Here is a 13,923-nt window from a genome sequence, read left to right as displayed (position 1 = left end):
GATAGTAATCATAGTTATTTCAAACTCTCTGTCTAAAGTTTGCATATCTAAGCCATCTCTTCACTTGGTTCTATTGCCTGTTAAACCTCTTTATTTTTTTTTTTTAAAGATTGGCACCTGAGCTAACAACTGTTGCCAATCTTTTTTTTTTCTTCTGCTTTTCCTCCCCAAATCCCCCCAGCACATTGCTGTATATCTTAGTTGCAGGTCCTTCTAGTTGTGGCATGTGGGACACCACCTCAACGTGGCCTGACGAGCGGTGCCACGTCCATGCCCAGGATCCGAACCAGTGAAACCCTGGGCCGCTGCAGTGGAGCATGTGAACTTAACCACTTGGCCATGGGGCCGGCCCCCAAACCTCTTGACAACAAGTTTTTTTTTTTTCCCCTTGTTCATGTCTGTGTATCATAATTTTTTATTGAATTCCAGGCATCATGTGAAAAAAGAAAGTGAAGCAAACAATATTTTTGCCTGAAAATGGGTATCTTCTTTCAGGCTGCTAGCATGGGGGACTGAGTAAATCTAATCAGTCACTGAACTGGGTTTGGGCTTTGTTGTCAATATAATTAGTTTCAGAGGACCACAGGATGCAAATTCCTTCTTTGATAGATGGCTGTGACCTAGTTCTTTGTGAGAGTCCAAAAGTTCCAAAGCAGAAGCCAAGTGAGAGTCTAATCATTAGAAAAAGATCACAAAATCATTTCTAAAGAACTAACAGTCAAGGAATATTGTAGAAAATATCTGACCAGTACTTCTCAAAACTTTCAAGGTCATCAAAAAGAAAAGTCTAAGAAACTGTCTCAGTCTAGAGAAGCACATGCAGACATAATGGCTAAACACATAAGGCAGTGTCCTGGATAGAAAGCTGAACAAGAAAAGGGGTAAAACCTAAGAAGATCTGAATAAAATATAAACTTTAGTTAATAATGACATAGTAAAATTGGTACATTAGTTGTAAAAATGTATCACATTCAGGTACAACGTTTACTATAGGGAAAACTAGTGGCATATAGATGGGAACTCTCTGTACTATCTGCACAAATTTTTGTAAATCTAAAACATTTTTCTTTTTTTGTGTGAGGAATATTGGCCTTGAGCTAACATTTGTCACCAACCTTCCTCTTTTTGCTTGAGGAAGATTGTTGCTGAGCTAACATCTGTGCCAGTCTTCCTCTATTTTATGTGGGATGCTGCCACAGCATGGTTTGATGAGTGGTGCCAGGTCCATGCCCAGGATCTGAACCTGTGAACCCTAGTCTAGTGAAACAGAGCATGTGAACTTAATCACTATGCCACAAGGCTGCCATGTAAAACTCTTTTTTTAAAAAAGTTATTTTTGGGGGCTGGCCTGGTAGCATAGCAGTTAAGTTCATACATTCTGCTTCTCAGTGGCCCGGGGTTCACCGGTTCGGATCCCAGGTGCGGACATGGCACCACGTGGCAAAAGCCATGCTGTGGTAGGCAGCCCACGTATAAAGTAGAGGAAGATAGGCAAGAATGTTAGCTCAGGGACAGTCTTCCTCAGCAAAAAGAGGAGGATTGGCAGTAGTTAGCTTAGGGCTAATCTTCCTCAAAAATAAATAAATAAATAAAATAAAAAATAAAAAAGTTATTTTAAAAAACTGTCTAAGAGTTTTTCTCACTGTTCACAATTCACTCTACATTACAGTAGGCCAGGGTATGTGTGTGGGTGAGCTATGGCTGGGGAGAGTTTCTATCCATGCTTTTGCCACACCTCCAGTAATAGACTGCTATTTATTTTCAGGGGCAAGGCTTGCATCCTTCTCCTCCAACCTCAGTCTTAGCCTGGCCCTGAATATCCGAGCTTCCGAAGTAGGACTTTCTCAGAATTTCTGACTCTCCCTCAATGACAGGCAATCAGTGGTTCCTACTCAGTTCAAGATACAGAGTGCAATCAGGTTTCATGCTCTTGGCCACACGCCTCCCATGGGGAACCCAAGTTCTCGTAATGGTAGAATATCTTTAGCATGAGATTTCATGCTCATCTGCCATAGGCAGCCTACCTCTGCTTGTTTCAGTGCAGAATCCTGGGCACCATGATGTCTCCTAGAGGCAGATGGCTTTTGCCTAGGGTCATTCAAAGGTGGGGTGGGTTCACAGTCATCCCCTCATAGCAGCTAATCTTGTGTAGGACTAGAAGGGCAGACAGGTTTCTTGCCCCTCCTCCAGTGGTACATAGTCTTTGCTTTGTATATGAGTGGTGTCTGGGGAGTGGGCATCACAAAGTAAAATTTAAATATCAAATTTCTGCTTCAGTATCAATTGTGAGAAAGATCTAACCATCTCTCTCTCTTTCTCTCCTTGAACCAAACATTCATCTTTAGTATGAATATGCCTAGCACTGGTTTGGAACATACTACTTAGTTACCTCCTACACGCTAGATTTACTTTTTAACTCTCTGAGCTCTGGTGCATCTCACACTGGGTGTTTAAACATATTAACTATGCTGACCCATTCCAGCCTGAGTTAACTTACCTAGACCAGGCCATGAGGTGGCTACCTACCAGTTCTCTGTACATATTCTGTCCCTAAGCTGATCTTGACTAGCCAGCCCTCCCTGTCACACCAAAGGCAGAGTTACTTCTACAAAGAAAGCAAGCCTCTACCCTGGCCCCCTGCCCATCTAACGTAACACTGCAGTAAACCAAATTAAGCACTGCAGTTCTATGTTGTTTAATTCAACACCATGAAATTACCTCTAGTTTCCAATCTATTCATCTTTTTATCAATATAAAATGCAGAGAGAGCTATTTGAAAAGAGGCTTACCAAATGTTAATACTGGTTGCTTCTGCAGAAAATGTAAGATTTAGGCTGATGTGCCGTATTTTCTTTGTACCTTTTTCTAGTATGTAAATCATTTCTGATAACGGTGTATCCCTTTTATAAAAACAATATTCTTTCCTTTAATAACACAATTTAAGGATGGTAATCAGACTGGTAGTCAACTGCCTTTGATTTAAAGTAGCAATCTTAGAAAGTTTAAGAAAATTCTAGGGTTAACACAATGGAAGACTCTCAAAGAAACTGACAGCACAAGAACCAAGAAGCAGCAACAACACAGGACTTTAAATTCATAATGAGAAGCATAACCTAAGGGTTCTCCTTTAATTCTTAAATCTTCTCTAAGAAAGATCAAGAACATAAAATTTGAGATTGCAGATTTGTTTTTATTAAAATGTCCTCTTAAAAAAACTGTCATCAATTTTGTATTTCCCTCTGCTCTTGGAATAACTGAAGTTGATCTGATCAGAAGTTGCCTTTCTTCCATTCAAAAAACAAGAAATGAAGGGCCACCTTAGTGGCATAGTGGTTAAGTTCATGCACTCCGCTTCAGTGGCCTGGGGTTCCCCAGTTCAGACCGCACTCATCAAGCCATGCTGTGGTGGCATCCCACATATAAAATAAAGGAAGATTTGCACAGATGTTAGCTCAGCGACAATCTTCCTCAAGTAAAAAGAGGAAGACTGGCAACAGATGTTATTAGCTTGGGGCCAATATTTCTCATCAAGAAAAAAAAAAGAGGGGCTGGTCCAGTGGTGCAGCAGTTAAGTGTGCATCTTCCACTTTGGTGGCCCAGGTTTCGCCAGTTAGGATCCCAGATGCAGACATGGCACTGCTTGGCATGCCATACTATGGTAGGCGACTCACATATAAAGTGGAGGAAGATGGGCATGGATGTTAGCTCACAGCCAGTCTTCCTCAGCAAAATGAGGGGGGTTGGCAGCAGTCAGCTCAGGGCTAATCTTCCTCAAAAAAAAAAAAAAAAAAGAAGAAGAAGAAGAAATGAGTAATCAGGACCTCATCAAGATGGTAGCATAGGCGGACTCTGAACTCAACACCACCTGCAAACACAACCAGGTTACAACTATTCTTGGAAAAATTACCCTGAAGAGAGAACTGAAAACTGGACAAAAAGGAGCCCCACAACAGGGGACCATCCTAACTGAGGGGGTAAAGGTAGAAATTAAAACTGGAGAGAAAAAAAGCGACCTTGGCAAGTGGAGGAGCTTCACAGCCAGCCAGGCAGGAGCCATTCAAAGGTGTGCAGCTTTCCCTGGAGGAGTGGGGACCTGAGTGGGGGCCCATTACCACTATAAACATCCTTCAGACTCAGTACAACTTAGAGGAGAGTCCTACTATCTGGCTTCCTTGGCTATTAACTGCAAAGGGGAAGAACCACAGAAAAGCTATTGGGTGAGAGACGAAAAACCTGGCCCTTAAAAGGCCCATGTACAAACTCACCCATCTCAGAGAGCAACCTAAAATAACCAGAAAAAAAGCTGCACAGTCCTTTGGTGAAAAGAGACTCACCTGGTAGGCTCTGGGTGCATCCTGGTGAGAGGTGAGACCTCTCCGGAGACTGAGACATTGGTGGAGGCCATTGGTGTGACCTACCACAGGTGTGCTGACACAGACTCTGGCAGATGCCATTGAAGTTCTTCCCTTGGCCTCTTAGCCCAGTGATCTGCCACATCCACTAGAATGCAGATTTAATTCAGTTTAGCCAGGGCACACAGCTCGGCCTAGGGACTAGTTCCAGTGAACAGAAAGCCCTCAGGCTACTTGTAGCCTGCATAGACTGGGTGCCTTGATCTTCTACAGGCAGGTGAGTGTGTCCACCTCAGTGGGGCAGAGGCTGTGTGAGGACCAGGTGAACTATGGGGGTGTTGGTGGAGAGGTGGGGAGCTCTCCAGTGTGGCGACTGGGTACCCTACAGGGGGTTGGGAACTGTGCATGGGGAAGGACTATATTGACGGTTTGTGTGGACCTGTGGGGGTTGGGGCTTATCAGTGGGAGAAGACCTGTACTTCACAAACAGTGACAAAGAGGACCAGCTCCACCTTCCAAAGCCTGAAACAACTGGATGCTCCCATACCTATGGTCAGCCCCACTCAACTGCAATCCTAAGAGAGCTGACAACAGCCTTGCAGGCCTGAGGCCTACAGCAATTCTAAGTCCTTGTGCATAGCAACCAGCAACACTGGGAGCCTACTCAGTTAACAGGAAAACTGCAACAAGAGTGTGCTAGTAGACCTCGTAGCCAACGGTACTGGGGCTCCCCTAACTCGATTTACAAACAGCTAGCCAGGGATGGAAAGCCTAGACTCTCTGGGTTCCTGCAGTAACAGCAATCATGTTGCAGCAGCAGGACACATGTAGCCAAAACAGGGGTCACTCCTGGAACATCTGCACTGGTGACAAGGCAGAAGCACACTGCTGGGCCTCAAAAGGCATCTCTTACATAAGGCCACTTCTCCAAGATCAGGAGAAATAGCTGACTCACCTAATACATAGATATAAAGACAGAGAAAGAGGTATAATAAGGAGGCAAAGGAATATGTTGCAAGCAAGGGAACAGGTCAAGACCCCAGAAAAAGAACTGCATGAAATAGAAATAAGGAATCTACCTCACAAGAGTTCAAACAAAAACTCATGAGGATGCTCACTGATCTTGGGAGAAGATTGGATGCAAACAGATGAGAACATCAACAAAGAACTGGAAAACATAAAAAAAAATATTCAGAAATGAAGAATACAACACTGGAAATGAAAAATTCACCAGAGGGACTCAATACCAGAGTCAATGATACAGAAGAACGAATCAGCGAGCTGGGCAGAAGACTAGAGGAAATCACTCAAGCTGCACAGATAAAAGAAAAAAAAAATTGAAAAGAATGGGAACAGTCTAAAGGAACTCTGGGACAGTATCAAGGGCACTAACATTCATATTATAGGTATACCAGAAGCAGAAGAGAGAGACAAAAGGGCAGAGAATTTATTGGAAGAAATAATAGCCGAAAACTTTCCTAACCTAAGGAAGGAAACAGACATCCAAGTACAGGAAGCACAGAGGGCACGAAACAAGATGAAGACCAACAGGCCCACAACAAGACACAGTATAAGGAAAATGTCGAAAATTAAAGACAAAGAGAGAATCTTAAAAGTGGCAAGAGAAAGGCAACAAGTGACATAAAAAGGAAAGCCATAAGGCTATCAGTGGACTTCTCAGATGAAACTCTACAGGCTAGATGAGACGGGTATGACTTATTTAAAGTACTGAATGGAAAAAACCTACAGCCAATAATACTCTATCCAGCAAAATTATCATTCAGAATGGAAGAAGAGATAAAGAGCTTCCCAGACAACCAAAAATTAAACAAGTGTGTCACCAAGAAACCAGTTCTACAAGAAATGCTAAAAGGACTTATGTAAGTGGGAAAGAGAAGACCACAAATAGGGATAAGAAAATTATTTTCAAAAACAGGCAGAAAAATCGCTGGTAAAGGCAAAAATACAGTAAAGGTAGCAATCAACCACTTATGAAGATAATATGAAGGTTAAAAGACAAAAGTACTAACATTACCTATTTCAATGATAAGAGGGTAATGGATAGACACACACAAATTAAGAGATAAAATATGAATGCAAAAATATAAAACGTGGAAGGAGGGGAGTAAAAGAGTAGAGCTTGTAGAAAGAGGTCAAGCTAAAGTGAATATCAACTCAGTATAGACTGCCATATATGTAGAATGTTATATAGGAACCTCATGGTAATCACAAACCAGAAATCTATAATAAATAAACAAATAAGTAAGCGGAAAGAAATCAAACATATTACTAAAGAAAGACATCAAAACAACAAGTAAGAGAACAGGAGAAGAAGAAAGGAACAGAGAAGAACTACTAAAACATCCAGGAAAAAAAGTAACAAAATGGCAAGTAGTACATATTCATCAATAGCTATTTTAAATGTCAGTGGACTAAATGCTCCAATCAAAAGGCATAGGGTGGCCGATTGGATAAAAAAACAAGACATATATATGCTGCATATGAGAGACACACTTGAGTCATAAAGACACTCACAAATTGAACATGAAAGGATGGAAAAAGATACTCCATGAAAATGGCAAAGAAAAGAAACCAGGAGTAGCAATAACTACATCAGACAAAATAGACTTGAAAACAAAAACTGTAACAAGAGACGAAGAAGGGCACTACAAATGATAAAGGGAACAAATCCAACAAGAGGATCTAACACTTGTAAATATCTACGCACCCACCATTAAGTGCTCATAGGAGCAGCTAAATGTATAAAGCAATTATTAACAGACATAAAAGGAGAAATAGACAGTAATACAATAATAGTAGGGGACTTTAACACTCCACTTACACCAATGGATGGATCATGCAAACAGAAGATGAAGAAGGAAACAGTGGCCTTAAACGACACATGAGACCAGATAGACTTAGTAGATATATATAGAACATTCCATACAAAAACTGCAGACTACACATTCCTTTCAAATACACATGGAACATTCCCCAAGACTGATCACATATTAGGCCACAAAATAAGCCTCAATAAATTTAAGAAGATTGAAATAATACCAAGCATCTCTTCTGATCACAAAGGGATAAAACTAGAAATCAACTATACTAAGAAAATCAGAAAAGCCAGAAAAATGTGGAGATTAAACAAAATGGTACGGAACAATGATTGGGTCCATGGAGAAATTAAAAAAACTGGAGACAAATGAAAATGAAAATATGGCATGCCAAAATCTATGAGATACAGTAAAAGTGGTTCTAGAGGGAAATTTATAGCAATTCAGGCCTACCTCAACAAACAGGAAAAACACCAAATAAACAATCTAACAGTGCACTTAAAGGAACTTGAAAAAGAAGAACAAAGCCCAAAGTCAGCAGAAGGAAGGAAATAATAAAAATCAGAATAGAAATACATGAAATAGAGACTAAAAAACAATAGAAAAAGCTAATGAAACCAACAGCTGGTGCTTTGAAAAGATAGACAAAATTGACAAAGCTACAGCTAGACTCACCAAGAAAAAAACAGAGAAGGCTCAAATAAATAAAATCAGAAATGAAAGAGGAGAAATTACAACAGCTAACGCAGAAATACAAAAGACTACAAGAGAATACTATGAAAAGCTACACACAAACAAATTGGATAATCTAGAAGAAATGGATAAATTCTTAGAATCACACAATCTTCCAAAACTCAATCAGAAACAAGTATAGAATTTGAATAGACTAGTCACCAGTAAGGAGATCAAAACAGTAATCAAAAACGTCCCAAAAAATAAAAGTCCAGGACCAGATGGCCTCTCTGGTAAATTCTACCAAACCTTCAAAGAAGACTTAATACCTATCCTTCCCAAACTCTTCCAAAAAATTGAAGAGGAGGGGAGGCTTCCTAACTCATCCTATGAAGCCAATGTTATCCTGATACCAAAACCAGACAAGGATAACACAAAAAAAGAAAATTACAGGCCAATATCACTGATGAACATCAATGCAAAAATCCTCAACAAAATACTAGCAAATGAAATACAACAATACATTTAAAAGATCAAACACCATGATCAAGTGGGATTTATTCCAGGGATGCAGGGATGGTTCAACATCCGCAAATCAATCAACATTATACAGCATATTAACAAAATGAATAAAAATCACATGACCATCTCAATAGATGCAGAGAAAGCATTTGACAAGATACAGCATCAATTTATGATAAAAATTCTAAATAAAATGGGTATTGAAGGAAAATATTTCAATATTACAAAGGCCATATATGACGAACCCACAGCTAATATCATTCTCAGTGGAGAAAAACTGACAGTTATACCTCTAAGAACAGGAACCAGACAAGGATACCCACTTTCACCACTCTTATTTAACATAGCATTGGAAGTCCTAGCCAGAGCAATCAGGCAAGAAAAAGAAATAAAAGGGATCCAAATTGGAACAGAAGAGGTGAAACTGCCACTATTTGCAGACGACATGATTCTATATATAGAAAACCCTAAGGAATCCATTAAAAAACGTTTAGAAATAATAAATCAATACAGTCAAGTCGCAGGATGCAACATCAACATACAAAAATCAGTTGTATACACTATACACTAACAATGAAGTAGCAGAAAGAGAAATTAAGAATACAATCCCATTTACAATTGCGACAAAAAGAACAAAATACCCAGGAATAAACTTAACCAAAGAGATGAAAGATCTGTACACTGAAAACTATAAAACATTGTTGAAAGAAATTGAAAACACAAAGAAATGCAAAGATATTCCATGCTCTTGGACCGGAAGAATTACCATAGTTAAAATGTCCATACTTCCTAAACCAATTTATAGATTCAATGCAATCTCTATCAAAGTTCCAACAACATTTTTCGCAGAAATAGAACAAAGAATCCTAAAATTTATATGGAACAACAAAAGACCTGAATAGCCAGAGGAATCCTGAGGAAAAAGAACAAAGCTGGAGGTATCACACTCCGCGATTTCAAAATATACTGCAAGGCCATAGTAACCAAAACAGCATGGTACTGGCACGAAAACATACACACAGATCAATGGAACAGAATCAAGAGCCCAGAAATAAACCCACACATCTACAGACAGCTAATTTTCGACAAGGGAGCCAGGAGCATACAATGGAGAAAGGAAAGTCTCTTCAATAAATGGTGTTGGGAAAACTGGACAGCCACATTCAAAAGAATGAAAGTAGACCATTACCTTACACCATGCACAAAAATCAACTCAAAATGGATTTAAGACTTGAACGTAAGATCTGAAACCATGAAACTTCTAGAAGAAAACATAGGCAGTACGCTCTTTGACATTGGTCTTAGCAGCATTTTTTCAAACAGCATGTCTGATCTGGCAAGAGAAACAAAAGGAAAAATAAACAAATGGGACTACATTAAACTAAAAAGCTTCTGCACAGCAAAGGAAATGAGCAACAAAATGAAAAGACAACCTAACAAGTGGGAGAATATATTTGGAAACCATGTATCAGACAAGGCGTTAATATGCAAAATATACAAAGAACTCATACGTCTCAACAACAAAAAAACCCAAAAAGCCAATTAAAATATGGGTAAAAGATCTGAAGACAGATTTCTCCAAAGAAGATACACGGATGGGCAACAGGCACATGAAAAGATGTTCAACATCATTAACTATCAGGGAAATGCAAATCAAAACTACAGTGAGATATCATCTCACTCTGGTCAGCATGGCTATAATTAACACGACAGCAAACAACAAATGTTGGAGAGGATGTGGAGAGAAGGAAACTCTCAAACACTGCTGGTGGGAGTGCAAACTGGTGCAGCCACTGTGGAAAACAGTATGGACTTTCCTCAGAAAATTAAGAATGGATCTACCATATGATCCAGCTATGCCATTGCTGGGTGTTTATTCAAAGAACTTCCAAACACAAATGCATAAAGATACATGCATCCATATGTTCACTGCAGCCTTATTCACGATAGCCAAGACTTGGAAGCAACCTAGGTGCCCATCAAGGGACGAATGGATAAAGAAGGTGTGGCACACCATACACAATGGAATACTACTCAGTCATGAGAAATGATGAAATCCGGCCATTTGTGCCAACATGGAGGGCCCTTGAGGGTATTATGCTAAGTGAAATAAGTCAGAGGGAGAAAGTCAAATACCGTATGATCTCACTCATAAGTAGAAGACAAAAACAACAACAAACAAACACATAGCAACACAGTTTGCGCTGGTGGTTACCAGAGGGGACGAGGGGAGGAAGGAGGGTGAAAGGGTGTTTAGGCACCCGGGTGTGGTGATGAATTGTAATTAGTCTTTGAGGGTGAACATGATGCAATCTACACAGAATACAAAATGTACTACAATGTATACCTGAAAAAAAATGAAATGAGAAATCATTCTCCTAGTAATCCCATGACAGCATGTCAGTAACTATTTGGAAGATAATGTATTTAGGGAATTCCCTTCAATAACTCCAGCAGTATTTATCTTTGACAGGTAGTACTGCCTCTGTAATTCCTTTTGGAAAATTTTCTAAAAAATTACACCATGAGGCCACTGGATATCATTGCAGGTTTATGGAGTGTTACCTAGTGGGGTTTAAACTGGGCTATAAATAAAGGAATTCTTAAAGTACTGTAAAGGATTTGCCAAGTAAGTTACCAGGCTCTGCAGATTTATAGGTATAACACAAATGCACTGGTGATACGCAATATGCCAATGACAAGACCTTCTATCTGCAAATTCTTGACCCAAAAGCTGAAGAAAAGATGAGAAACATAATCTAAGGATGACAGACCTAGTGGCCAAGTATAAAAATAAAAGGTGATAAGACTGATCTTGACAATCAAAGACAATGAGAAATATTATGAACACAAGTAGGCATTAAAAAGTCAAAGATAGGGGCCAGCCTGGGGGTGCAGCAGTTAAGTGCACACGTTCCACCTTGGCGGCCCAGGGTTCGTCGGTTTGGATCCCAGGCGCAGACATGGCACCACTGGCAAGCCATGCTGTGACAGGAGTCCCACATATAAAGCAGAGGAAGATGGGCACGGATGTTAGCTCAGGGCCAGTCTTCCTCAGCAAAAAGAGGAGGATTGGCAGCAGATGTTAGCTGAGGGCTAATCTTCCTCAAAAAAAAAAAAGTCAAAGATAGTGATCTGTACCCCAGAAAGTGAGATTTTATGGCAATGGTAAAGACAAGCAAACAAAAATACCCACACATACACACAAAAAAATCAATCAAGTATAAGCTGGGATCCCCCTAGGAAATTGATACAAATGAGACAACGCGCCATTTAGACCAGTGTTGCATACTTGATATATGATAAAGACTGCATCACCTACTATACCGCAAGCCTTAAAATTTTTAGTGGAAAAAAACTGAGGAAGAAAGCTTGAGGAAAGACTCATTAAACAGGCACAGTAAATTAAATAGAAAATGCCAGATGTACCCACAGGGGCAGTCAGATGCTTCGTTTCACTCCTGTTTTCTTTATAACATCTCTCTATCCTCAAAAAAGTTCTTATTAAAAGACTCAAAAAAAAAAAAAAAGACTTTGTCCTCAAGAAAAGAGATTTAAATCAAAATAAATGCCTAATTCCCATCGAAATAGAACTCCATGGGATTAGTTTCAGCATCATTATATCAGGAACACACAAATTCTGTTTCCATATTGATTAATTCCAGGCGAGTTGAAATTTGCATGCAGTTTACAATCATTCCCTTCCACAAATGTCTTCATTTAGTTGTATTCTGAGCTTGGCATGACAAGATTATTGCAAATCACAGCTCCATCAAAGAAAAATCGGCTAAAAATATTAGAATTTCATTGGAAATACTGCAAAAGACAATGATTGGTTTAGGACGAATGAACAGTTTTATGTAGCTAGCGTAATATTCTTCAATTCACCAGTGTCAGACATCAATGAAAGATCTCTCACAAATGTCTTCATGTTAATGTACAGAAGCACAGTTTCTGACACTGACAGCCATGAGTAGAAAAGTCAACTGTAACACGACACATTTGGGTGATAAATGTCAGACAGCTTACAACAGTTTGAAAAGAAAAAATTGTTTGTGAGGTTATTTTTTCTGAGTGTCAAATTTAGTCACCTATGCCAGCTAACAAGCCATCAAAGACATAATCTATGAAGCTAATTTTGGGTAATATGGGAATTATTTAATGAGTTATGAGTTATTTTTCTAATGAGCCCTGAAGAAGGTAAACTCTGACCAAGTCCTCAAGTCAAGAGTTCAAACAGATAGAACTAAGGCGAGCAGAGAGCTTTCCGTAGGAGTAAGATCTTACACCACTGGGTACATCAAAAGGGTCACCAGAATCCAAGCCACCTTTCTTTATATGGTGGATTACCTTTCTCAGGTATTTCAGCAGCAACATCATGGTCTTTCAACTCATCTAAATATATTTGGCCATCAAACATTCCATTAATATAACATTTTATTAAATTAATAAATCATCTTCTATGAAGGTGAGAATACAGACAGTATTTGGGCAAATATCATTTAATAAATTATGAGTGTTGTTAAAAAGTCACAAGTAAAAAGAATATTTTTTGGTTAACAAATATAGAAAAGACCAATCCAATAATCCTTTGAATAAATGGAAGCTCTAAGGGTATGGTAAGCCATAAGAAATGGCCTATAGATACCCATTCGAGACTAAAAAACAGTGGAGGAGGTAAAACAAAATGAAAAACCATGCTGACATCATTACATATCTCTCACCCTGATGAACAGAATAAACAAACTCTTGTTATGTTCGAACTATAACAAAATTCTATGGTCTTCATTGGATAGACACTGATATTAAGGTATTAGCGAAACTAAATGAACGCTGCAAAATACATCAGAGACACATGGTTAAAAATTTTCACTGTTTGACAATTCATAACTATTCTTTTTGAAAAATAATAACAGAGCATATATAGTTTCTAAGTTAACTGGCTCCTCCTTAAAAATTTGCACAAATTTAGTATCCAAACATCCCCAACACTCCACGGTAGTGCATTTGAGAACCATATATGCTATAATAAAAAACTGTTGTCTACTTATAATATTATCAGCTATACCTCTAACTAATCAGAATTCTACTATACTACACACTTTCTCCTATGTATGATTCCCCGAATTCAATATCAAAAAATGGACCTAAAAAGTTCCATGTTCCATTTCTGCTCTAGAATCCTGAAGTTTCTTTTCAAATTCGTCTACTCTTTTAAGCCATTTTGTTTTGATTGACACACTAATTCAGAGAAGTTTAACCACACGTAGTTCACACTGTGTTTCACAATGGGCTCCTGTCAAAATTTTATGACACCCACAAATAGTGATCTAACAAGTGTTATGAGCTGGCAGAGAGGATAATAACTGCTTCAAACACGTGCGAGAGATTCAGCAGGATGGAAATCATGGCATCCTCCAAAGATGACATATCATCATCGGATGCCATATGTCCTTGAAACAGCCTTAAAGAAACGGAAATTCCCAAGATGTATTCTAACACGGCTAGGGAATCATCGATATTCTTAGAGGAGATGCTTA

General features: G+C 39.1%; 1 protein-coding gene across 8 annotated transcripts in view; it reads right to left on the bottom strand.

Moving 5' to 3' along the window:
* Positions 1-13,923, bottom strand: part of AUTS2 (activator of transcription and developmental regulator AUTS2) — a 1,156,658-nt gene that overhangs the window by 563,568 nt on the left and 579,167 nt on the right. The window lies entirely within an intron of this gene.

The sequence above is a fragment of the Equus caballus genome, chromosome 13, assembly GCF_041296265.1.
Source record: "Equus caballus isolate H_3958 breed thoroughbred chromosome 13, TB-T2T, whole genome shotgun sequence".
Taxonomy (NCBI): domain Eukaryota; kingdom Metazoa; phylum Chordata; class Mammalia; order Perissodactyla; family Equidae; genus Equus; species Equus caballus.
The sequence above is the reverse complement of the archived record's forward strand: the minus strand, read 5'-3'. Positions and strand labels throughout refer to the sequence as shown.